Below are 23615 nucleotides of genomic sequence, written 5' to 3'. Positions count from 1 at the left end.
TTTTCAAAATGTTGTATAGTCTATTAAAGTTCGTCTTGCTGTGACAATAAATGTGGTTTAAACATTATAAAATGGTGCCTGTATATAAAAAATATTGGCAAGTTTGGTAGAGTGCGAAATCTTCCATTCCTGTCATTCACCAAGGTTGTGTTCTTGAACTTCACTGGTATTCTTCCGTTTGTGTTTGATAATGAACTTTGCTGCAAGTTACATAATTATTTAATTTTCAAGTTGTTTTGTTCGTTATAATAAAACGTGTCTGAAATGTGTTTCACGCTTTATTTATTTATGGACTTCATGGATTATCGGCAATATGATATTCTCTTCTGCTGTTCAATTTTTCATACAATAGTAGTATTTATTGCATTGCAGTAACGTAATGGACTATCAGTGGCTCACCATTTCTGGGTGTTCCATCGCTATTGCATACATGGAAGAGTTCAATGCGCTTCGAAAAGCACACCCCAATTATCATGCTGTTTTTGTATTACTGGAATGTTTCCATGTGTGCAATTAGGATACTCTTTGAGTGTTCTATACTGTTTAAAATATCAACCGGCACCTGAAAAAAAGACAAAACTACAACAGGCCCCAGCGAGATTTGAACTCGCGACCCCTGGTTTACAAGACCAGTGCTCTAACCCCTGAGCTATGGAGCCAGACATTGGAGTCTTTCAAACAAAAAAACCTGACAACATGAATGTTTTACCTCACAGTACATGTTTTACTGTTTATTTAAGAATGCAAGAGTTGCTTCAAAAGAGCAACATAAGGGCCTCATTACAACCTTGGTGCTAAGTGCACCAACTTTACCACCATGGTGTAAACTCCGTTTACACCATGGTGGATGGCGGATTTACCGCCCCATTCCAAGGTGAGTGGGGCGGTAAATCCCCATTTCCCATTTTCCCTTCCCCATTCCCATTTTTGCCCCATAGGGCATAATGGGAGTGGGGGAGGCGCTAATTACGCCGCCGTAAATTACGGCGGCGTAATTAGCACCATGGCAGGTTAGCGCCATGGATTTTAACGCCTGCTAAAAGCAGGTGTTAAAATCAGAATCAGGCGTTAAGGGTTAACGGTGGCGTTAACCCTTAACGCCTGAGTTGTAATGAGGCCCCATGTGTGTGAGCCAAACCAAAGACAAGAAAGAGAAGGGAGGAAACGGGCTTTGGCACTCAGTCACAACCTTTGCTGACTTTATGGTGTTCTGTAAATCATTCAGTAGTTATAGCATTCAGATCTGTGCTGGCCACGAGAAATGTACACTCATTTATGTATTACAACTTTCTACTTGCAACCATTTCTGACTGAACAGCCTTTATACTAAAACTTGGAACAAAGGGAAAGGGAAGTGGTATTTAAAAATGTGAGGAAGGGAGTGAAAATGTGCAACACCGGGCTGTTAAAAGGTTTTGAAAAAAAAGCAGAGTCTGCAAAATAGGACAGTAATGACACGTAGACAGCCTGACACTGAAATGATGCCATGGCAGTATAGCTAATCACGAAGTACCATTCACCAGACCGCATAGTGTATCTGTTCAGTGGGCAGTTAGAATCTCTTCTTCTTTCTTACATGTGTGCACAATACTTTCCAGCTTCTTCTTCATCTCACTTCACCGTTCTTTTCTTCCCAGCAGAATAAGATCGGCTTTCCCAGGCAGGGTCATGATATGTCTAAGAAAAGTTTTTTGCACTTTAAAATTACCACAGTAGTGATTTGGCACAGTGCAAAGCGTAGTTACAGAACATACCATGTAGCAATCTCTCTTCCCAGTTGTGATTTACAACCTCAAATCTCCATGACAAACACATCTGCTTTAAAGAGTGGCCTGGGACCATTTGAAGAATCGCACCAGTTTCAATTTATAATCCTGAAAAAAGATTAACATGGACTACATGGATGAGATAGATACGCCCTTACTACAGGCATCTGAGTATAGTGGACAGACTGATCTCTTCATCCTTCGAATGCCAGTAAATTCAGAGTTAGCAAAATGGGTAATAACCTGCTAAGAGATAGCGCTTTGAATTACTTGGGCATGTGCTACCATAATTATGATTGTCTCGCTAAAAAAAGCAAATGGATCTCTTTGAACTCAGAGCGGTTGCCCTGTGGGGTGTAATCAAAGGCTCCAAACCAACGGAACTGAAGGGGCCACTGAAAAAATGACCTGGCAGCTTTTATAGAAAAATCTTCACACAGAAAATTGGCCTATCATGGCAGACTGTGGGGTTTCAGCAAGTAGCACAAGGAAGGGCCATGTGAAAAAGTCCTACCAGTCATTACAAAAAGAAAATCACCATTCTAATTCAAAAGTGGCAGGAGAAATTCAAAGGTCCCGTTCACATGAAAAACAGGAGTTTCAAACATTGTCACCAAAATGGCTTCGCATGTGTCTTTGCAGCTTAAGGCAAGACATGATAAAAATATTCCCCAGCTAACATAGGGAGAAGACATAGTTTGTGTTGACAAGATGTAATGTATATTATGCTTCACATGCAAAATACCGGCAAACATTTCAAAAGAAAAGCCCACTTTGTTTCCATGAAAAGTTCCTGTAGGCCTTGTGGGGCAACTGTCACAAAGGACTCCCCCACCGAAAGCCTAACTTCCATCCCAGCTGTTTACAACTGCAATAAAGTGGCCACTAAGGGTGTTGAAAACAAAACTTCCCCCGGACTGGGAGTCTCTGAAAGCTCATTTATGTGCAGACAGGTGACCTAGCCAGTGCATGACCTGAATGTAGGGGGGAGGTATGAACGCAGGGGCTGCAATCAAGGCCGAACCCTGAACAAAATACAGGAAAATAGAAGCTTTCTTGATTGAAATGGTGGTCCCCTACAGATAAGAGGACAGCAGTGGGGATCTCTGTGTTGGCCGGTGCATCCCAGGTATTTACGATCTGCAGTCTATACTTCAAACAACAAAGGGACTAATACAAAAAAAACTCTGGTCACAGGCTGGCCCAGAGTGGCAAATGGCCTGGAGACCAGAGAGCTACAATTTGCATAACAGGAAGATTTGCTTTAATTTAAAAGTACTATTATCATTTAGGCATTTTTCTCAGCGACAATAAATTGTACTGCCTTCATGTTCATGTCATTGTTCAGATAATTTCCAGGCGATTTTGTTGAAATAAAATTCATCCACCTGCAATTTAGGGGATTGTAATGAACGGCTAAAATGTGTACTTGGCTGCTCTGAACATGTTCTGAATTTGAGTGTTGGCAAACTGGCAGAGGGTAAAATTAGGAATGTGCGGAGTAAATTGCATGTTCCTAAGGATTATGCTTTTTGTAAAAATGGCGGAAAATTGAAAAACGATCATGCAAAATGGTGCAGGAGACAAACAGATTGTGTGCGGCAGCAATGGCCTTTACTTTCATTCGGGGCAGGGAGGCACAGCACAAAACTGCCGCATCTCTGCCCACAGAAGACTGACAGTTCACCACCACTAGGTCCGGGAACCTTGTTGGGGGTGTGCAGACCGCCGCACGACATCCTGTCTCCTTTTTTTGTATCCCATTCTTTTTCAAGCTCTGAACATGGAGCTTTTTCTGTTTCACCGCTGGTTAGACCGGGTTAACTCAGAGGGCTTGGATGGCCAACCACAGGCTAAAACGGCCGATTGCAGGTCGGGAGCCGGACCAGGCACTCGCCTTCCATATTTTCTTATTTTTGATGCTCCGATCACAGAGCGAGCCTCCTTCTTCCCCAGGCAGGCTGCACAGATGCTGCAGTGAAGCAGCAGCCCTGTGCCACCTCAACTGTTTCCAACTTTTATCACAGCGTTTCCGTAGCTCACCGACTTGGCATCCTGGGCATGCATCATAGGGGCACTGACTCTCCATGACCTACCAACAAGGTGGTCTCCCACAATCGGATTGAGTGCGGCGCCGATGACCGCCAGATGAAAGCCGCATCAGTGGTGGTAGGACGACGGGCAGCCAACACGGCAGGCTCGTGAAACCTTTTTCCCCATTGTTGCGGCTGGACCTGCGGTCATGCAGGCTAGTCGGACCATCGCTGGGGGCACCCAGTATACGCATTCACAGAGACAGGTGTGGGCTGGCTCACAGGTACACAGGCCAACCCAAGGGCTGAAGGGGGCACCCAGCATATGCACACACAGTTCCCGCTGCAGGGATCACCCTGTTCTCCCTGGCCACACAGACTTACATGGCAGTCATGGTCACACGACTGCATCGTGGCCTGGGGGCACCCAGCGCATGCACAAGGATCTGGATCCATTCAGATTCAGTGGTGCTGCAGGGGCTGTGCTCACACAGCATCATCCTGCAGGGGAGACAGAGTTGACATGCAGGGACTCTGCCTGGAACACAGGGAGTGGGGACAGAGTTCCCTCACAGGGGCTCTGCCATCATGAAGGGCTTTGCACAGGCAGGCACTCTGCCTGGAAGGCCGCGCTGGCGCAGAGCAGAATAACACGCTGCAGGCAGGAGTCTGGAGGTCTTGACTGACGAACGAGAAACTGCATGTCCCTTTTATTGGGTTACCAATGAAATGTATGCCTCAAGAAACCTATGGGGCATGTACCTGGTCACTCTACACGAGACAAAATCTCTTCTTAATTATTCAATATTGATCAGGAGAGTATTACTTCATTTAAATCAAAATTTCAAGAAACAGAAAAAACACTTTGTAAATCTCTTTTACAGACAATTGTATTCTTAGTTCATACAATGTTTTTGACAACCTGAATTACAGCATTCATTAAACAAAATAGTTTTACACACTAAGATTTTCATCAAATAAAAAAGCAACAGTTCTTAGCAGAAAATAATGTCATTCAGAAAGAATTCTGCAAAATGTGCTGAATTTATAGTTTTAAGTGTCAATTCAACAGAAAGGTTTTTTTCCCCACACAATCACAATCACATGTTGTTAATCCACTAGGCGTTTCGGGGTTATCTTGACCCCTTCTTCATGTGCTGATGTGATTTGTATTATTTTCACTATTTCGTAAAACAAATTTCAAAGAAAACAAAGATTTGTACTAGGTTTGTCTCTGTAGCATAGTGAACACCAATATATCATGAACACATTTTGAGACACCCTAAGAGTGAATTTCACTGACCTTGGAAGTATCCAGGGTCTATATAGCCATCACTGACTCTCGAGTCACTTCTGATTCTTGCCACTGGTTGATAATTGCTGGTAGTCTGGTATTGTAACCATCCTCAATGGTCCTGTCCCAATGGCCTAGCAAAATGTTGCACCCACTCTATGAAGAAGGAATAATCGCATGCCCAAATTATCAAAACCTGCACTCAATACTGCCTCCCTGCACCCAGCGCTCACTAAATCCAATGGCTAAAATAAATGCCTCAAGGAAAACTTACCCACAGCTCGAGACTTTCCAAAAAGCAACTCGGGAACGGCGAATCAGCTGCAAACACAGCCTCCCGTCCCGCGGTGCGTTTGTATTAGATATTTCAATGTGTCACATGATCGTAACTCGGATCACGTGACCAGGAAACGTACGTTTCTTGAAGGACTATCGCCCCAATTTCTCTGCCCCAACGTGGTATATCTACCTAAAAAACACCACGTTTGCTATATGTAATAATTTTGCCGCTATTACTCATACAAAAGGGCTTGATGTGTAATGAAGGACACAGTCCCTGTACCGTTGTGCCGCCTCAAGTGATCACAAAGTGATCACGTGATGACGTGTCTGTGATGAGACACGCCATCAAGGGATTTATGTGCCGTCTGTTATTGTTATAGCTGCGCCTCCTGTTAAAGATAAGTGTGAAAGTCTACTGCTGAGATATATTACTGCTGAGATTCAATACAGGTTCTCAGTTTGGGAAGATCACATAATGAACGCCAATTCTCTTATTACGTTCACGGGCAAGCTCTTCCTGCTTTGTATCATGGTAAGTAAAAATTCATATTCTACTGACATATATCCGAAATGATGCTCACTATGGAGCACCATGTCCTAATTAAGGGTAGATCATCTAGTGAATATGAACAGAATCAACTCTAAGCTATGAACATATATTGGGTTAATCACATGCTGCACGGACACGTGGTACCGCACAAGCATTAAGCAGGGACTTGTCATTTCTTAAAGGGGAGCACACCACAGTGCTGATCAGATTCCCACATACCTCACCAGTCTCCCCCATCCCTTATCAATGCCCTTCAGACAATGAAGGGGCTGTGTCCTGAGACACCTGGCAAGTAATACGATTCCTTGAGTAATACGAATACAGACAATCCTCAAAAAATATATTAGGGCAACTATTAAGATCACTCTGCGTTCAACAGGCTCCTACTGATTGGTTGTCGCTACCTTTTCTTGTTATGCAATAGAAAGTTACTCATTAGAGAAACTGGATCCTATTCTTTGCTTCTGTACATTACACCTATTTGTATGTGCAATGAAGTGGTGAGAGATGCAAAGAATGGAAAATAACATAAAAAGACGTGTGCAAACTCATCTGCGTGGATCACCATTATAACCATGCGAGGCAAATGATACTGTTCAAATATGTGTTAATTTGTGAGTTATTATGATTCCAAATCCCAAGATTATCAGTCATTTCATCAGTAATTAAAAGAATTGCAAAGGAGTGACTTGACATTAGTACGTGTTGATAACTACAGACCTTTCCATGTGCTCGTCGGTTCGTCAGGATGGCCGAGCGGTCTAAGGCGCTGCGTTCAGGTCGCAGTCTCCTCTGGAGGCGTGGGTTCGAATCCCACTTCTGACATGAATTATTTTATAGTCTTAATAGTGTCTGCATCCAGAAACACAATTATGTGCAACATTGTTGTCGGCTCTTCCTAGAATAGTTGTTTTCTAATGCCTCGTGAAATAGATTGTAAATGAACTTCTTTAGGAGAGTGAATAATATTTACTTTCTGTCATTTTGAATCAGGTTGGGAATAGTTGCAGCTTCACTCTAAATGGCTCATGCCACAAGTCATGTGAATTTTGAAACATTATTGTCTTTCTATCCCTGTGGCATATTTTCTGTGTTAGTCTCAACATAAGCAGGCCCTCCATTTACAATTGCACACTTTCATATTCACTCTCCCTATAGATATCCACACTAACACGTTCAAATGCTATCTTAAAAAACACAATAAGCATACAAACTAAGCAGTGGTTAAAGTGAGCAGAAAAGGTCGGCAGTGGCTACCACTACTTTCATTTTGTACTGTTAACAGTTCTACTACTTTTGTAATCATTTTAATCATTCCGGAACTGTTCTTTGTGAAGTTAAATCACATTTCTCTACTTTACAATCCAATAGCAGTAAAGGCTAAACTGAAGTATGTTTCAACTTGATTGGCTGTCAACCAGTAATGAAAAATGTGTTGTATGTTGCTCCTTTCCTGCCTACTCTTTTCCCCGCCAGGGTCACTGTTCCACTACTTTTTTGGATGCACTTCTACCACTGAAACTAAGCCACCTACACATGGCTATTGTACGCCCCTCACACCTTCTTCTTACACTGATTGCTTAAGGTCTACGATATTCCTGGATGCTGCCCACCCCCACACAAGTTAACCCTTTTTCACAATCAAGGGTGGAACATTGTGCTTTTGAGGATGCTGATCTGTGCGCCCGGGCCATTGATCACTGACAATCCTCCAAGTTTTTGGAGGAGGTGAAGGCACTGGTGAGGTCTTAGAAGTAGAAGAGGACAGAGGCAGGGGAGGGAGGTCCTCAAATGGACAACCCCAGAGATACATTGGAGGGGCAGGTAGACATGTCCATCATGTGGTAGGAGGGGACTGCTGCAGCTATAACCCTGGAGGAGGTGTTTGGAATGGAGGAAGTTCACAAAGCAGGGTGAGGATACTGCTGCAAATGAGGGGGGATGACTGCCTGGAGAAGACTTAAGGGGGGTTGATCAGCCTGCGAAAGTGCCACAGCAGAAGGTATACCTACTTGATTGAGAGGATGAGAGGCATACATAAGAAGAGGTGGCGGTAGTATATGTGCCTCTTCTAGCCATAGAGGAGAGGGAAAGCCTGGAGTTGCCTGCAGAGTGGTGACCTGAAACACACCATAACACATTACACAGAATGCTTAATAGTGGTACTATTTTATCCTGCCATGAGGGAAGACCACCCACGTGAGAGGATCTTGAGGTCTTCTGCATGGTGTAGGGCTATGAGAAGAGGCTCAAGTGGGACAACAAGCCAAGCAGCTAGGGGGGGCATAGCCTAGGGATTATGCCCATGAGGACTCATGTGCACAGGTGGCACAGAAGGGTGCTCCAAGCACACGTGTCCTCAAAGGCTTGTAACAATGCAGCAACCACTATGTGGCAAACCAACTTCTGGTGCACCAGTAGTCCTGGTATGAATATCAGTTTCTAAACCATCAATCAGCCCCACACCTCCAGTACACGAGAAGGGATCCGAACAGATTGGAAGAATAAGCAAATTATAAACCTCCTTGCCCAGTTTTGGTAACGTGGACAGAATGGCAGGCTTATATCCGAAAGGATTTGGGTCATTGATTAGTTGCAACACAGCAAAAATACAATTATTACCCAATGATAAAAGGGACTGTCCAGTCAAGGTGTATAAAAATATCTACTTTATTATTATCAACAACAGACAGTTCTAGCAACATTATGAAATACAACTCACCCTGTAAAGGAATGCAGAGGACAGAGAGTTTCAAAGAAGGAAAGGGATTCACTCTGGATATTGACAGGAGGGTGGTCGGTATAGTAAATAATCGCAACAGTTCAAGGACACTTGGCTTGAGCACAAAGGAAGCAATGGGTCTTAAAATGTCTCTAGAGGCCTTTGGAGAAGGACCAGGGGGACAGAACCACAATGTCCCTTGTGCTTGTAGATGTTCTTGGTGCTCGACTGGGTGGAGGCAGTTTTAGGGTGCTTTGCAGCTTCTGTGACAGAGTTGGAGACGGGAGACAGCTGTGGTTATCAGGTGGCAGGCAGTTCAATGAGCGCATCTGGACGGATGGCTGCAGGCTGGCCTACGCGGCAGCTCGGGATCAGGAATCATTATCTGGATGGTGGTTCTGAAGCACTGGTCGAGGCGTCTCAGAAGGGTTTAAGGGACTGCAGCATTGCAGTCGGTTGCCGCTCGAGGGACTCGACTGGCTTGAAATTGTCCTGTAAGGCAGACTTCAGTAGATGCTTGTCAATGCACTTCTCCTAGCTTCTTCACTGGGCATGTGTCGTCCTTTAAGGCAGACAGCCCAAAGCTGAGGATTGTATTTCAGGCATATGCCTTGTCCTTGGTTTAGAGTTCAGAGAATCTCTGTCATTTCCCACCTAGGAAGGTTGCTGCAGAACCTAGCAGGGCACGCTGTGTGCTGGCTGGGTACTAGTTCTGTAGCTGCTGGAGGGTCCTCTGGATTCAGTATCTCCCACTGTTCCCTGGGAGATGTTTAGGGGAGGGATCTTGCTTCCCTCTTGGAAGTCCGGGCCATCCTTCACTTGCGGAAGATGTAAGGCAGACTGTACCTTCAGCAGATCTATTTGATTACTGTGCCCAAATTTCTGGGACCCCCAAATATGTTGACTTTTATTTTTATGTTGACCCACTTTTCACCCCATATATTTGCAGGGGGAAGCCCCTGCAGCACCCCCTACATGTATTAAATACTATACCAATCTCCCCACACACATATATATATATATATATATATATATATATATATATATATATGGGGTTTAAAGGGGGGTCGACATTTTAAAAAAAGGTCAATATTTTGGGGGATGCAGTAATTGTATAATCCCCCTTGAACTAGGCTCCAATGATGAGTTCTTATTTCTTCTTCTGGTGAAGCTGTCAGATGATCTGCCAAAAGAGAGGCTCAGCCCTCTTTTAAAGCCAAATGGACCACATGGATTGGTATAGGGTACGTCTGCCTTAATGATCTAATCCTGGGTGCTCACATGTATGCGTGAGGTCATAACCAGAGTGCTTTGCAACAGAAAAGGTAAAGGGGTAGAAACATGTACTACAAAGTCCCACCCATCATCTCTGTCTGTTTTGGATCAAAGCGTCCCTCTGGTTAATGGAGCTCTCCCTTGAAGATGCGGCGGGACCAGACTTTCTGGCTCCAGCAAACCACATACTTGTATCTTCTTAATGGGGTCGCCCTGTGGGGATGAGTACTGTAAACACGCAATCCCAGCCATGACATTTCACTGTCAGTCGATACTGAGGGCTGGAGCTAGCTTTCGGTTGACACAGAGCATATGAAAGGTTTGTAGGGTTTCCTGTCTCCTTTGTTAGCCTCTGCAGTCAGGCCCCATCTGGGCCTGGTTGATTTATTCTCTGATTAGTATGTTGTACCTGTGATATATATATATCCCCCAGCCCAAAAACCGCACTCCAAATCAGAGTATTTCACCCGTTTTTATTACATATCGTTTGGGTGAATTTACACGGAATTTGAAAGAAAATGCAACTTTTACATGTGTCATTTTGCAGCAACATGTTTTAAACTTTCCACTCAGTTTTCAATTGTATGCTCTTAGTAATCCATTGCTGGGGATTGTTAGTATCTATGCATTGTTGCTTTAGTGAGAAATTGTATTTACCGTAAAGTTTTAACCGCACATTAATTATTTATTTGTCCATTTCCTAGTGTCATTTCATAACATTACAAGGGGTTTAAAATCTGTTTTCCACTCTTATTTGGTGACGGAAGGTCGGATTTTGATTCTGTTTTCTGCATCTTATTCCTGATTACCTGCTGTGTCTTGCTATCCATTCGTGAAAAACTGGATAAAAAGCCACACAGTTTGCAATTAGTTTTGTATGGTATCACATGAATAAACCCAATAGATTCAAGTAATCAACAGTGCACAGGACCATTTTCCCACACATTTTCATAATGCCTTTGCCCCATAAAATAAGCCGGTATATAATGTTCATGATGGCTGTGCATGTCCACGTAGCCTGCACCAATATATGCCAATATTACCATATAAGGTCTGTCTGCAAGTAAACAATTATATGTCACGGAAGGAAAGTCTATCCCGACTGGCTATATCAAGACAGGCCAGTGTACCACATAACCACACTCATGTTTGCTTTTACCTTTGTTGCAATGTATACATATGCCATGACACACACAGAATATATTGGTCAAACTGGAGCCACCTATGTAAGCCAGTTTAGCCATGTAATGACACTCATTTTTTGCTTTACCCCTGATACCAAGTAGAAAGTAACAAATGCCATGCCACAAAAAGAAAGTAAATGCTCACTGACACCATAGGCCAGACTAGCCACATGATAACACGTATCATGCTTGCTTTACCCTTGATGCCAAGTAAAACATGACATGCCACATTATGAAAGTAAATGCTGTGCAAACAAAGCACGTGGGTGGACTGTGCTGCCTGCCACTCAGGCGAGGTATCCACACCCTTCCACCCATAGTAATGGGGCTCCACTGTTCCTTTTTTTCAAAATGTTGTATAGTCTATTAAAGTTCGTCTTGCTGTGACAATAAATGTGGTTTAAACATTATAAAATGGTGCCTGTATATAAAAAATATTGGCAAGTTTGGTAGAGTGCGAAATCTTCCATTCCTGTCATTCACCAAGGTTGTGTTCTTGAACTTCACTGGTATTCTTCCGTTTGTGTTTGATAATGAACTTTGCTGCAAGTTACATAATTATTTAATTTTCAAGTTGTTTTGTTCGTTATAATAAAACGTGTCTGAAATGTGTTTCACGCTTTATTTATTTATGGACTTCATGGATTATCGGCAATATGATATTCTCTTCTGCTGTTCAATTTTTCATACAATAGTAGTATTTATTGCATTGCAGTAACGTAATGGACTATCAGTGGCTCACCATTTCTGGGTGTTCCATCGCTATTGCATACATGGAAGAGTTCAATGCGCTTCGAAAAGCACACCCCAATTATCATGCTGTTTTTGTATTACTGGAATGTTTCCATGTGTGCAATTAGGATACTCTTTGAGTGTTCTATACTGTTTAAAATATCAACCGGCACCTGAAAAAAAGACAAAACTACAACAGGCCCCAGCGAGATTTGAACTCGCGACCCCTGGTTTACAAGACCAGTGCTCTAACCCCTGAGCTATGGAGCCAGACATTGGAGTCTTTCAAACAAAAAAACCTGACAACATGAATGTTTTACCTCACAGTACATGTTTTACTGTTTATTTAAGAATGCAAGAGTTGCTTCAAAAGAGCAACATAAGGGCCTCATTACAACCTTGGTGCTAAGTGCACCAACTTTACCACCATGGTGTAAACTCCGTTTACACCATGGTGGATGGCGGATTTACCGCCCCATTCCAAGGTGAGTGGGGCGGTAAATCCCCATTTCCCATTTTCCCTTCCCCATTCCCATTTTTGCCCCATAGGGCATAATGGGAGTGGGGGAGGCGCTAATTACGCCGCCGTAAATTACGGCGGCGTAATTAGCACCATGGCAGGTTAGCGCCATGGATTTTAACGCCTGCTAAAAGCAGGTGTTAAAATCAGAATCAGGCGTTAAGGGTTAACGGTGGCGTTAACCCTTAACGCCTGAGTTGTAATGAGGCCCCATGTGTGTGAGCCAAACCAAAGACAAGAAAGAGAAGGGAGGAAACGGGCTTTGGCACTCAGTCACAACCTTTGCTGACTTTATGGTGTTCTGTAAATCATTCAGTAGTTATAGCATTCAGATCTGTGCTGGCCACGAGAAATGTACACTCATTTATGTATTACAACTTTCTACTTGCAACCATTTCTGACTGAACAGCCTTTATACTAAAACTTGGAACAAAGGGAAAGGGAAGTGGTATTTAAAAATGTGAGGAAGGGAGTGAAAATGTGCAACACCGGGCTGTTAAAAGGTTTTGAAAAAAAAGCAGAGTCTGCAAAATAGGACAGTAATGACACGTAGACAGCCTGACACTGAAATGATGCCATGGCAGTATAGCTAATCACGAAGTACCATTCACCAGACCGCATAGTGTATCTGTTCAGTGGGCAGTTAGAATCTCTTCTTCTTTCTTACATGTGTGCACAATACTTTCCAGCTTCTTCTTCATCTCACTTCACCGTTCTTTTCTTCCCAGCAGAATAAGATCGGCTTTCCCAGGCAGGGTCATGATATGTCTAAGAAAAGTTTTTTGCACTTTAAAATTACCACAGTAGTGATTTGGCACAGTGCAAAGCGTAGTTACAGAACATACCATGTAGCAATCTCTCTTCCCAGTTGTGATTTACAACCTCAAATCTCCATGACAAACACATCTGCTTTAAAGAGTGGCCTGGGACCATTTGAAGAATCGCACCAGTTTCAATTTATAATCCTGAAAAAAGATTAACATGGACTACATGGATGAGATAGATACGCCCTTACTACAGGCATCTGAGTATAGTGGACAGACTGATCTCTTCATCCTTCGAATGCCAGTAAATTCAGAGTTAGCAAAATGGGTAATAACCTGCTAAGAGATAGCGCTTTGAATTACTTGGGCATGTGCTACCATAATTATGATTGTCTCGCTAAAAAAAGCAAATGGATCTCTTTGAACTCAGAGCGGTTGCCCTGTGGGGTGTAATCAAAGGCTCCAAACCAACGGAACTGAAGGGGCCACTGAAAAAATGACCTGGCAGCTTTTATAGAAAAATCTTCACACAGAAAATTGGCCTATCATGGCAGACTGTGGGGTTTCAGCAAGTAGCACAAGGAAGGGCCATGTGAAAAAGTCCTACCAGTCATTACAAAAAGAAAATCACCATTCTAATTCAAAAGTGGCAGGAGAAATTCAAAGGTCCCGTTCACATGAAAAACAGGAGTTTCAAACATTGTCACCAAAATGGCTTCGCATGTGTCTTTGCAGCTTAAGGCAAGACATGATAAAAATATTCCCCAGCTAACATAGGGAGAAGACATAGTTTGTGTTGACAAGATGTAATGTATATTATGCTTCACATGCAAAATACCGGCAAACATTTCAAAAGAAAAGCCCACTTTGTTTCCATGAAAAGTTCCTGTAGGCCTTGTGGGGCAACTGTCACAAAGGACTCCCCCACCGAAAGCCTAACTTCCATCCCAGCTGTTTACAACTGCAATAAAGTGGCCACTAAGGGTGTTGAAAACAAAACTTCCCCCGGACTGGGAGTCTCTGAAAGCTCATTTATGTGCAGACAGGTGACCTAGCCAGTGCATGACCTGAATGTAGGGGGGAGGTATGAACGCAGGGGCTGCAATCAAGGCCGAACCCTGAACAAAATACAGGAAAATAGAAGCTTTCTTGATTGAAATGGTGGTCCCCTACAGATAAGAGGACAGCAGTGGGGATCTCTGTGTTGGCCGGTGCATCCCAGGTATTTACGATCTGCAGTCTATACTTCAAACAACAAAGGGACTAATACAAAAAAAACTCTGGTCACAGGCTGGCCCAGAGTGGCAAATGGCCTGGAGACCAGAGAGCTACAATTTGCATAACAGGAAGATTTGCTTTAATTTAAAAGTACTATTATCATTTAGGCATTTTTCTCAGCGACAATAAATTGTACTGCCTTCATGTTCATGTCATTGTTCAGATAATTTCCAGGCGATTTTGTTGAAATAAAATTCATCCACCTGCAATTTAGGGGATTGTAATGAACGGCTAAAATGTGTACTTGGCTGCTCTGAACATGTTCTGAATTTGAGTGTTGGCAAACTGGCAGAGGGTAAAATTAGGAATGTGCGGAGTAAATTGCATGTTCCTAAGGATTATGCTTTTTGTAAAAATGGCGGAAAATTGAAAAACGATCATGCAAAATGGTGCAGGAGACAAACAGATTGTGTGCGGCAGCAATGGCCTTTACTTTCATTCGGGGCAGGGAGGCACAGCACAAAACTGCCGCATCTCTGCCCACAGAAGACTGACAGTTCACCACCACTAGGTCCGGGAACCTTGTTGGGGGTGTGCAGACCGCCGCACGACATCCTGTCTCCTTTTTTTGTATCCCATTCTTTTTCAAGCTCTGAACATGGAGCTTTTTCTGTTTCACCGCTGGTTAGACCGGGTTAACTCAGAGGGCTTGGATGGCCAACCACAGGCTAAAACGGCCGATTGCAGGTCGGGAGCCGGACCAGGCACTCGCCTTCCATATTTTCTTATTTTTGATGCTCCGATCACAGAGCGAGCCTCCTTCTTCCCCAGGCAGGCTGCACAGATGCTGCAGTGAAGCAGCAGCCCTGTGCCACCTCAACTGTTTCCAACTTTTATCACAGCGTTTCCGTAGCTCACCGACTTGGCATCCTGGGCATGCATCATAGGGGCACTGACTCTCCATGACCTACCAACAAGGTGGTCTCCCACAATCGGATTGAGTGCGGCGCCGATGACCGCCAGATGAAAGCCGCATCAGTGGTGGTAGGACGACGGGCAGCCAACACGGCAGGCTCGTGAAACCTTTTTCCCCATTGTTGCGGCTGGACCTGCGGTCATGCAGGCTAGTCGGACCATCGCTGGGGGCACCCAGTATACGCATTCACAGAGACAGGTGTGGGCTGGCTCACAGGTACACAGGCCAACCCAAGGGCTGAAGGGGGCACCCAGCATATGCACACACAGTTCCCGCTGCAGGGATCACCCTGTTCTCCCTGGCCACACAGACTTACATGGCAGTCATGGTCACACGACTGCATCGTGGCCTGGGGGCACCCAGCGCATGCACAAGGATCTGGATCCATTCAGATTCAGTGGTGCTGCAGGGGCTGTGCTCACACAGCATCATCCTGCAGGGGAGACAGAGTTGACATGCAGGGACTCTGCCTGGAACACAGGGAGTGGGGACAGAGTTCCCTCACAGGGGCTCTGCCATCATGAAGGGCTTTGCACAGGCAGGCACTCTGCCTGGAAGGCCGCGCTGGCGCAGAGCAGAATAACACGCTGCAGGCAGGAGTCTGGAGGTCTTGACTGACGAACGAGAAACTGCATGTCCCTTTTATTGGGTTACCAATGAAATGTATGCCTCAAGAAACCTATGGGGCATGTACCTGGTCACTCTACACGAGAAAAAATCTCTTCTTAATTATTCAATATTGATCAGGAGAGTATTACTTCATTTAAATCAAAATTTCAAGAAACAGAAAAAAAACTTTGTAAATCTCTTTTACAGACAATTGTATTCTTAGTTCATACAATGTTTTTGACAACCTGAATTACAGCATTCATTAAACAAAATAGTTTTACACACTAAGATTTTCATCAAATAAAAAAGCAACAGTTCTTAGCAGAAAATAATGTCATTCAGAAAGAATTCTGCAAAATGTGCTGAATTTATAGTTTTAAGTGTCAATTCAACAGAAAGGTTTTTTTCCCCACACAATCACAATCACATGTTGTTAATCCACTAGGCGTTTCGGGGTTATCTTGACCCCTTCTTCATGTGCTGATGTGATTTGTATTATTTTCACTATTTCGTAAAACAAATTTCAAAGAAAACAAAGATTTGTACTAGGTTTGTCTCTGTAGCATAGTGAACACCAATATATCATGAACACATTTTGAGACACCCTAAGAGTGAATTTCACTGACCTTGGAAGTATCCAGGGTCTATATAGCCATCACTGACTCTCGAGTCACTTCTGATTCTTGCCACTGGTTGATAATTGCTGGTAGTCTGGTATTGTAACCATCCTCAATGGTCCTGTCCCAATGGCCTAGCAAAATGTTGCACCCACTCTATGAAGAAGGAATAATCGCATGCCCAAATTATCAAAACCTGCACTCAATACTGCCTCCCTGCACCCAGCGCTCACTAAATCCAATGGCTAAAATAAATGCCTCAAGGAAAACTTACCCACAGCTCGAGACTTTCCAAAAAGCAACTCGGGAACGGCGAATCAGCTGCAAACACAGCCTCCCGTCCCGCGGTGCGTTTGTATTAGATATTTCAATGTGTCACATGATCGTAACTCGGATCACGTGACCAGGAAACGTACGTTTCTTGAAGGACTATCGCCCCAATTTCTCTGCCCCAACGTGGTATATCTACCTAAAAAACACCACGTTTAGTATATGTAATATTATTGCCACTATTACTCATACAAAAGGGCTCGATGTGTAATGAAGGACACAGTCCCTGTACCGTTGTGCCGCCTCAAGGGATCACAAAGTGATCACGTGATGACGTGTCTGTGATGAGACACGCCATCAAGGGATTTATGTGCCGTCTGTTATTGTTATAGCTGCGCCTCCTGTTAAAGATAAGTGTGAAAGTCTACTGCTGAGATATATTACTGCTGAGATTCAATACAGGTTCTCAGTTTGGGAAGATCACATAATGAACGCCAATTCTCTTATTACGTTCACGGGCAAGCTCTTCCTGCTTTGTATCATGGTAAGTAAAAATTCATATTCTACTGACATATATCCGAAATGATGCTCACTATGGAGCACCATGTCCTAATTAAGGGTAGATCATCTAGTGAATATGAACAGAATCAACTCTAAGCTATGAACATATATTGGGTTAATCACATGCTGCACGGACACGTGGTACCGCACAAGCATTAAGCAGGGACTTGTCATTTCTTAAAGGGGAGCACACCACAGTGCTGATCAGATTCCCACATACCTCGCCAGTCTCCCCCATCCCTTATCAATGCCCTTCAGACAATGAAGGGGCTGTGTCCTGAGACACCTGGCAAGTAATACGATTCCTTGAGTAATACGAATACAGACAATCCTCAAAAAATATATTAGGGCAACTATTAAGATCACTCTGCGTTCAACAGGCTCCTACTGATTGGTTGTCGCTACCTTTTCTTGTTATGCAATAGAAAGTTACTCATTAGAGAAACTGGATCCTATTCTTTGCTTCTGTACATTACACCTATTTGTATGTGCAATGAAGTGGTGAGAGATGCAAAGAATGGAAAATAACATAAAAAGACGTGTGCAAACTCATCTGCGTGGATCACCATTATAACCATGCGAGGCAAATGATACTGTTCAAATATGTGTTAATTTGTGAGTTATTATGATTCCAAATCCCAAGATTATCAGTCATTTCATCAGTAATTAAAAGAATTGCAAAGGAGTGACTTGACATTAGTACGTGTTGATAACTACAGACCTTTCCATGTGCTCGTCGGTTCGTCAGGATGGCCGAGCGGTCTAAGGCGCTGCGTTCAGGTCGCAGTCTCCTCTGGAGGCGTGGGTTCGAATCCCACTTCTGACATGAATTATTTTATAGTCTTAATAGTGTCTGCATCCAGAAACACAATTATGTGCAACATTGTTGTCGGCTCTTCCTAGAATAGTTGTTTTCTAATGCCTCGTGAAATAGATTGTAAATGAACTTCTTTAGGAGAGTGAATAATATTTACTTTCTGTCATTTTGAATCAGGTTGGGAATAGTTGCAGCTTCACTCTAAATGGCTCATGCCACAAGTCATGTGAATTTTGAAACATTATTGTCTTTCTATCCCTGTGGCATATTTTCTGTGTTAGTCTCAACATAAGCAGGCCCTCCATTTACAATTGCACACTTTCATATTCACTCTCCCTATAGATATCCACACTAACACGTTCAAATGCTATCTTAAAAAACACAATAAGCATACAAACTAAGCAGTGGTTAAAGTGAGCAGAAAAGGTCGGCAGTGGCTACCACTACTTTCATTTTGTACTGTTAACAGTTCTACTACTTTTGTAATCATTTTAATCATTCCGGAACTGTTCTTTGTGAAGTTAAATCACATTTCTCTACTTTACAATCCAATAGCAGTAAAGGCTAAACTGAAGTATGTTTCAACTTGATTGGCTGTCAACCAGTAATGAAAAATGTGTTGTATGTTGCTCCTTTCCTGCCTACTCTTTTCCCCGCCAGGGTCACTGTTCCACTACTTTTTTGGATGCACTTCTACCACTGAAACTAAGCCACCTACACATGGCTATTGTACGCCCCTCACACCTTCTTCTTACACTGATTGCTTAAGGTCTACGATATTCCTGGATGCTGCCCACCCCCACACAAGTTAACCCTTTTTCACAATCAAGGGTGGAACATTGTGCTTTTGAGGATGCTGATCTGTGCGCCCGGGCCATTGATCACTGACAATCCTCCAAGTTTTTGGAGGAGGTGAAGGCACTGGTGAGGTCTTAGAAGTAGAAGAGGACAGAGGCAGGGGAGGGAGGTCCTCAAATGGACAACCCCAGAGATACATTGGAGGGGCAGGTAGACATGTCCATCATGTGGTAGGAGGGGACTGCTGCAGCTATAACCCTGGAGGAGGTGTTTGGAATGGAGGAAGTTCACAAAGCAGGGTGAGGATACTGCTGCAAATGAGGGGGGATGACTGCCTGGAGAAGACTTAAGGGGGGTTGATCAGCCTGCGAAAGTGCCACAGCAGAAGGTATACCTACTTGATTGAGAGGATGAGAGGCATACATAAGAAGAGGTGGCGGTAGTATATGTGCCTCTTCTAGCCATAGAGGAGAGGGAAAGCCTGGAGTTGCCTGCAGAGTGGTGACCTGAAACACACCATAACACATTACACAGAATGCTTAATAGTGGTACTATTTTATCCTGCCATGAGGGAAGACCACCCACGTGAGAGGATCTTGAGGTCTTCTGCATGGTGTAGGGCTGTGAGAAGAGGCTCAAGTGGGACAACAAGCCAAGCAGCTAGGGGGGGCATAGCCTAGGGATTATGCCCATGAGGACTCATGTGCACAGGTGGCACAGAAGGGTGCTCCAAGCACACGTGTCCTCAAAGGCTTGTAACAATGCAGCAACCACTATGTGGCAAACCAACTTCTGGTGCACCAGTAGTCCTGGTATGAATATCAGTTTCTAAACCATCAATCAGCCCCACACCTCCAGTACACGAGAAGGGATCCGAACAGATTGGAAGAATAAGCAAATTATAAACCTCCTTGCCCAGTTTTGGTAACGTGGACAGAATGGCAGGCTTATATCCGAAAGGATTTGGGTCATTGATTAGTTGCAACACAGCAAAAATACAATTATTACCCAATGATAAAAGGGACTGTCCAGTCAAGGTGTATAAAAATATCTACTTTATTATTATCAACAACAGACAGTTCTAGCAACATTATGAAATACAACTCACCCTGTAAAGGAATGCAGAGGACAGAGAGTTTCAAAGAAGGAAAGGGATTCACTCTGGATATTGACAGGAGGGTGGTCGGTATAGTAAATAATCGCAACAGTTCAAGGACACTTGGCTTGAGCACAAAGGAAGCAATGGGTCTTAAAATGTCTCTAGAGGCCTTTGGAGAAGGACCAGGGGGACAGAACCACAATGTCCCTTGTGCTTGTAGATGTTCTTGGTGCTCGACTGGGTGGAGGCAGTTTTAGGGTGCTTTGCAGCTTCTGTGACAGAGTTGGAGACGGGAGACAGCTGTGGTTATCAGGTGGCAGGCAGTTCAATGAGCGCATCTGGACGGATGGCTGCAGGCTGGCCTACGCGGCAGCTCGGGATCAGGAATCATTATCTGGATGGTGGTTCTGAAGCACTGGTCGAGGCGTCTCAGAAGGGTTTAAGGGACTGCAGCATTGCAGTCGGTTGCCGCTCGAGGGACTCGACTGGCTTGAAATTGTCCTGTAAGGCAGACTTCAGTAGATGCTTGTCAATGCACTTCTCCTAGCTTCTTCACTGGGCATGTGTCGTCCTTTAAGGCAGACAGCCCAAAGCTGAGGATTGTATTTCAGGCATATGCCTTGTCCTTGGTTTAGAGTTCAGAGAATCTCTGTCATTTCCCACCTAGGAAGGTTGCTGCAGAACCTAGCAGGGCACGCTGTGTGCTGGCTGGGTACTAGTTCTGTAGCTGCTGGAGGGTCCTCTGGATTCAGTATCTCCCACTGTTCCCTGGGAGATGTTTAGGGGAGGGATCTTGCTTCCCTCTTGGAAGTCCGGGCCATCCTTCACTTGCGGAAGATGTAAGGCAGACTGTACCTTCAGCAGATCTATTTGATTACTGTGCCCAAATTTCTGGGACCCCCAAATATGTTGACTTTTATTTTTATGTTGACCCACTTTTCACCCCATATATTTGCAGGGGGAAGCCCCTGCAGCACCCCCTACATGTATTAAATACTATACCAATCTCCCCACACACATATATATATATATATATATATATATATATATATATATATATATATATATATATATATATATATATATATATATATATATATATATATATATATATATATGGGGTTTAAAGGGGGGTCGACATTTTAAAAAAAGGTCAATATTTTGGGGGATGCAGTAATTGTATAATCCCCCTTGAACTAGGCTCCAATGATGAGTTCTTATTTCTTCTTCTGGTGAAGCTGTCAGATGATCTGCCAAAAGAGAGGCTCAGCCCTCTTTTAAAGCCAAATGGACCACATGGATTGGTATAGGGTACGTCTGCCTTAATGATCTAATCCTGGGTCCTCACATGTATGCGTGAGGTCATAACCAGAGTGCTTTGCAACAGAAAAGGTAAAGGGGTAGAAACATGTACTACAAAGTCCCACCCATCATCTCTGTCTGTTTTGGATCAAAGCGTCCCTCTGGTTAATGGAGCTCTCCCTTGAAGATGCGGCGGGACCAGACTTTCTGGCTCCAGCAAACCACATACTTGTATCTTCTTAATGGGGTCGCCCTGTGGGGATGAGTACTGTAAACACGCAATCCCAGCCATGACATTTCACTGTCAGTCGATACTGAGGGCTGGAGCTAGCTTTCGGTTGACACAGAGCATATGAAAGGTTTGTAGGGTTTCCTGTCTCCTTTGTTAGCCTCTGCAGTCAGGCCCCATCTGGGCCTGGTTGATTTATTCTCTGATTAGTATGTTGTACCTGTGATATATATATATCCCCCAGCCCAAAAACCGCACTCCAAATCAGAGTATTTCACCCGTTTTTATTACATATCGTTTGGGTGAATTTACACGGAATTTGAAAGAAAATGCAACTTTTACATGTGTCATTTTGCAGCAACATGTTTTAAACTTTCCACTCAGTTTTCAATTGTATGCTCTTAGTAATCCATTGCTGGGGATTGTTAGTATCTATGCATTGTTGCTTTAGTGAGAAATTGTATTTACCGTAAAGTTTTAACCGCACATTAATTATTTATTTGTCCATTTCCTAGTGTCATTTCATAACATTACAAGGGGTTTAAAATCTGTTTTCCACTCTTATTTGGTGACGGAAGGTCGGATTTTGATTCTGTTTTCTGCATCTTATTCCTGATTACCTGCTGTGTCTTGCTATCCATTCGTGAAAAACTGGATAAAAAGCCACACAGTTTGCAATTAGTTTTGTATGGTATCACATGAATAAACCCAATAGATTCAAGTAATCAACAGTGCACAGGACCATTTTCCCACACATTTTCATAATGCCTTTGCCCCATAAAATAAGCCGGTATATAATGTTCATGATGGCTGTGCATGTCCACGTAGCCTGCACCAATATATGCCAATATTACCATATAAGGTCTGTCTGCAAGTAAACAATTATATGTCACGGAAGGAAAGTCTATCCCGACTGGCTATATCAAGACAGGCCAGTGTACCACATAACCACACTCATGTTTGCTTTTACCTTTGTTGCAATGTATACATATGCCATGACACACACAGAATATATTGGTCAAACTGGAGCCACCTATGTAAGCCAGTTTAGCCATGTAATGACACTCATTTTTTGCTTTACCCCTGATACCAAGTAGAAAGTAACAAATGCCATGCCACAAAAAGAAAGTAAATGCTCACTGACACCATAGGCCAGACTAGCCACATGATAACACGTATCATGCTTGCTTTACCCTTGATGCCAAGTAAAACATGACATGCCACATTATGAAAGTAAATGCTGTGCAAACAAAGCACGTGGGTGGACTGTGCTGCCTGCCACTCAGGCGAGGTATCCACACCCTTCCACCCATAGTAATGGGGCTCCACTGTTCCTTTTTTTCAAAATGTTGTATAGTCTATTAAAGTTCGTCTTGCTGTGACAATAAATGTGGTTTAAACATTATAAAATGGTGCCTGTATATAAAAAATATTGGCAAGTTTGGTAGAGTGCGAAATCTTCCATTCCTGTCATTCACCAAGGTTGTGTTCTTGAACTTCACTGGTATTCTTCCGTTTGTGTTTGATAATGAACTTTGCTGCAAGTTACATAATTATTTAATTTTCAAGTTGTTTTGTTCGTTATAATAAAACGTGTCTGAAATGTGTTTCACGCTTTATTTATTTATGGACTTCATGGATTATCGGCAATATGATATTCTCTTCTGCTGTTCAATTTTTCATACAATAGTAGTATTTATTGCATTGCAGTAACGTAATGGACTATCAGTGGCTCACCATTTCTGGGTGTTCCATCGCTATTGCATACATGGAAGAGTTCAATGCGCTTCGAAAAGCACACCCCAATTATCATGCTGTTTTTGTATTACTGGAATGTTTCCATGTGTGCAATTAGGATACTCTTTGAGTGTTCTATACTGTTTAAAATATCAACCGGCACCTGAAAAAAAGACAAAACTACAACAGGCCCCAGCGAGATTTGAACTCGCGACCCCTGGTTTACAAGACCAGTGCTCTAACCCCTGAGCTATGGAGCC

At 43.4% G+C, this 23615-nt stretch overlaps 5 non-coding genes across 5 annotated transcripts; 2 read left to right on the top strand and 3 right to left on the bottom strand.

Moving 5' to 3' along the window:
- Positions 1-586: 586 nt before the first annotated feature.
- On the bottom strand, positions 587-659 carry TRNAT-UGU (transfer RNA threonine (anticodon UGU)). Its single transcript has one exon. It is a non-coding gene; the product is annotated as a tRNA-Thr (tRNA).
- A 6008-nt stretch (positions 660-6667) lies between these two features.
- On the top strand, positions 6668-6750 carry TRNAL-CAG (transfer RNA leucine (anticodon CAG)). Its single transcript has one exon. It is a non-coding gene; the product is annotated as a tRNA-Leu (tRNA).
- A 5285-nt stretch (positions 6751-12035) lies between these two features.
- Positions 12036-12108, bottom strand: TRNAT-UGU (transfer RNA threonine (anticodon UGU)). The gene has a single exon. It is a non-coding gene; the product is annotated as a tRNA-Thr (tRNA).
- A 6008-nt stretch (positions 12109-18116) lies between these two features.
- Positions 18117-18199, top strand: TRNAL-CAG (transfer RNA leucine (anticodon CAG)). The gene has a single exon. It is a non-coding gene; the product is annotated as a tRNA-Leu (tRNA).
- Positions 18200-23542: 5343 nt separating this feature from the next.
- On the bottom strand, positions 23543-23615 carry TRNAT-UGU (transfer RNA threonine (anticodon UGU)). The gene has a single exon. It is a non-coding gene; the product is annotated as a tRNA-Thr (tRNA).

Source organism: Ambystoma mexicanum (genome assembly GCF_040938575.1).
Source record: "Ambystoma mexicanum isolate Mex_15411 chromosome 12 unlocalized genomic scaffold, UKY_AmexF1_1 Mex_chr12_unloc.1, whole genome shotgun sequence".
NCBI classification, from domain to species: domain Eukaryota; kingdom Metazoa; phylum Chordata; class Amphibia; order Caudata; family Ambystomatidae; genus Ambystoma; species Ambystoma mexicanum.
The sequence above is the reverse complement of the archived record's forward strand: the minus strand, read 5'-3'. Positions and strand labels throughout refer to the sequence as shown.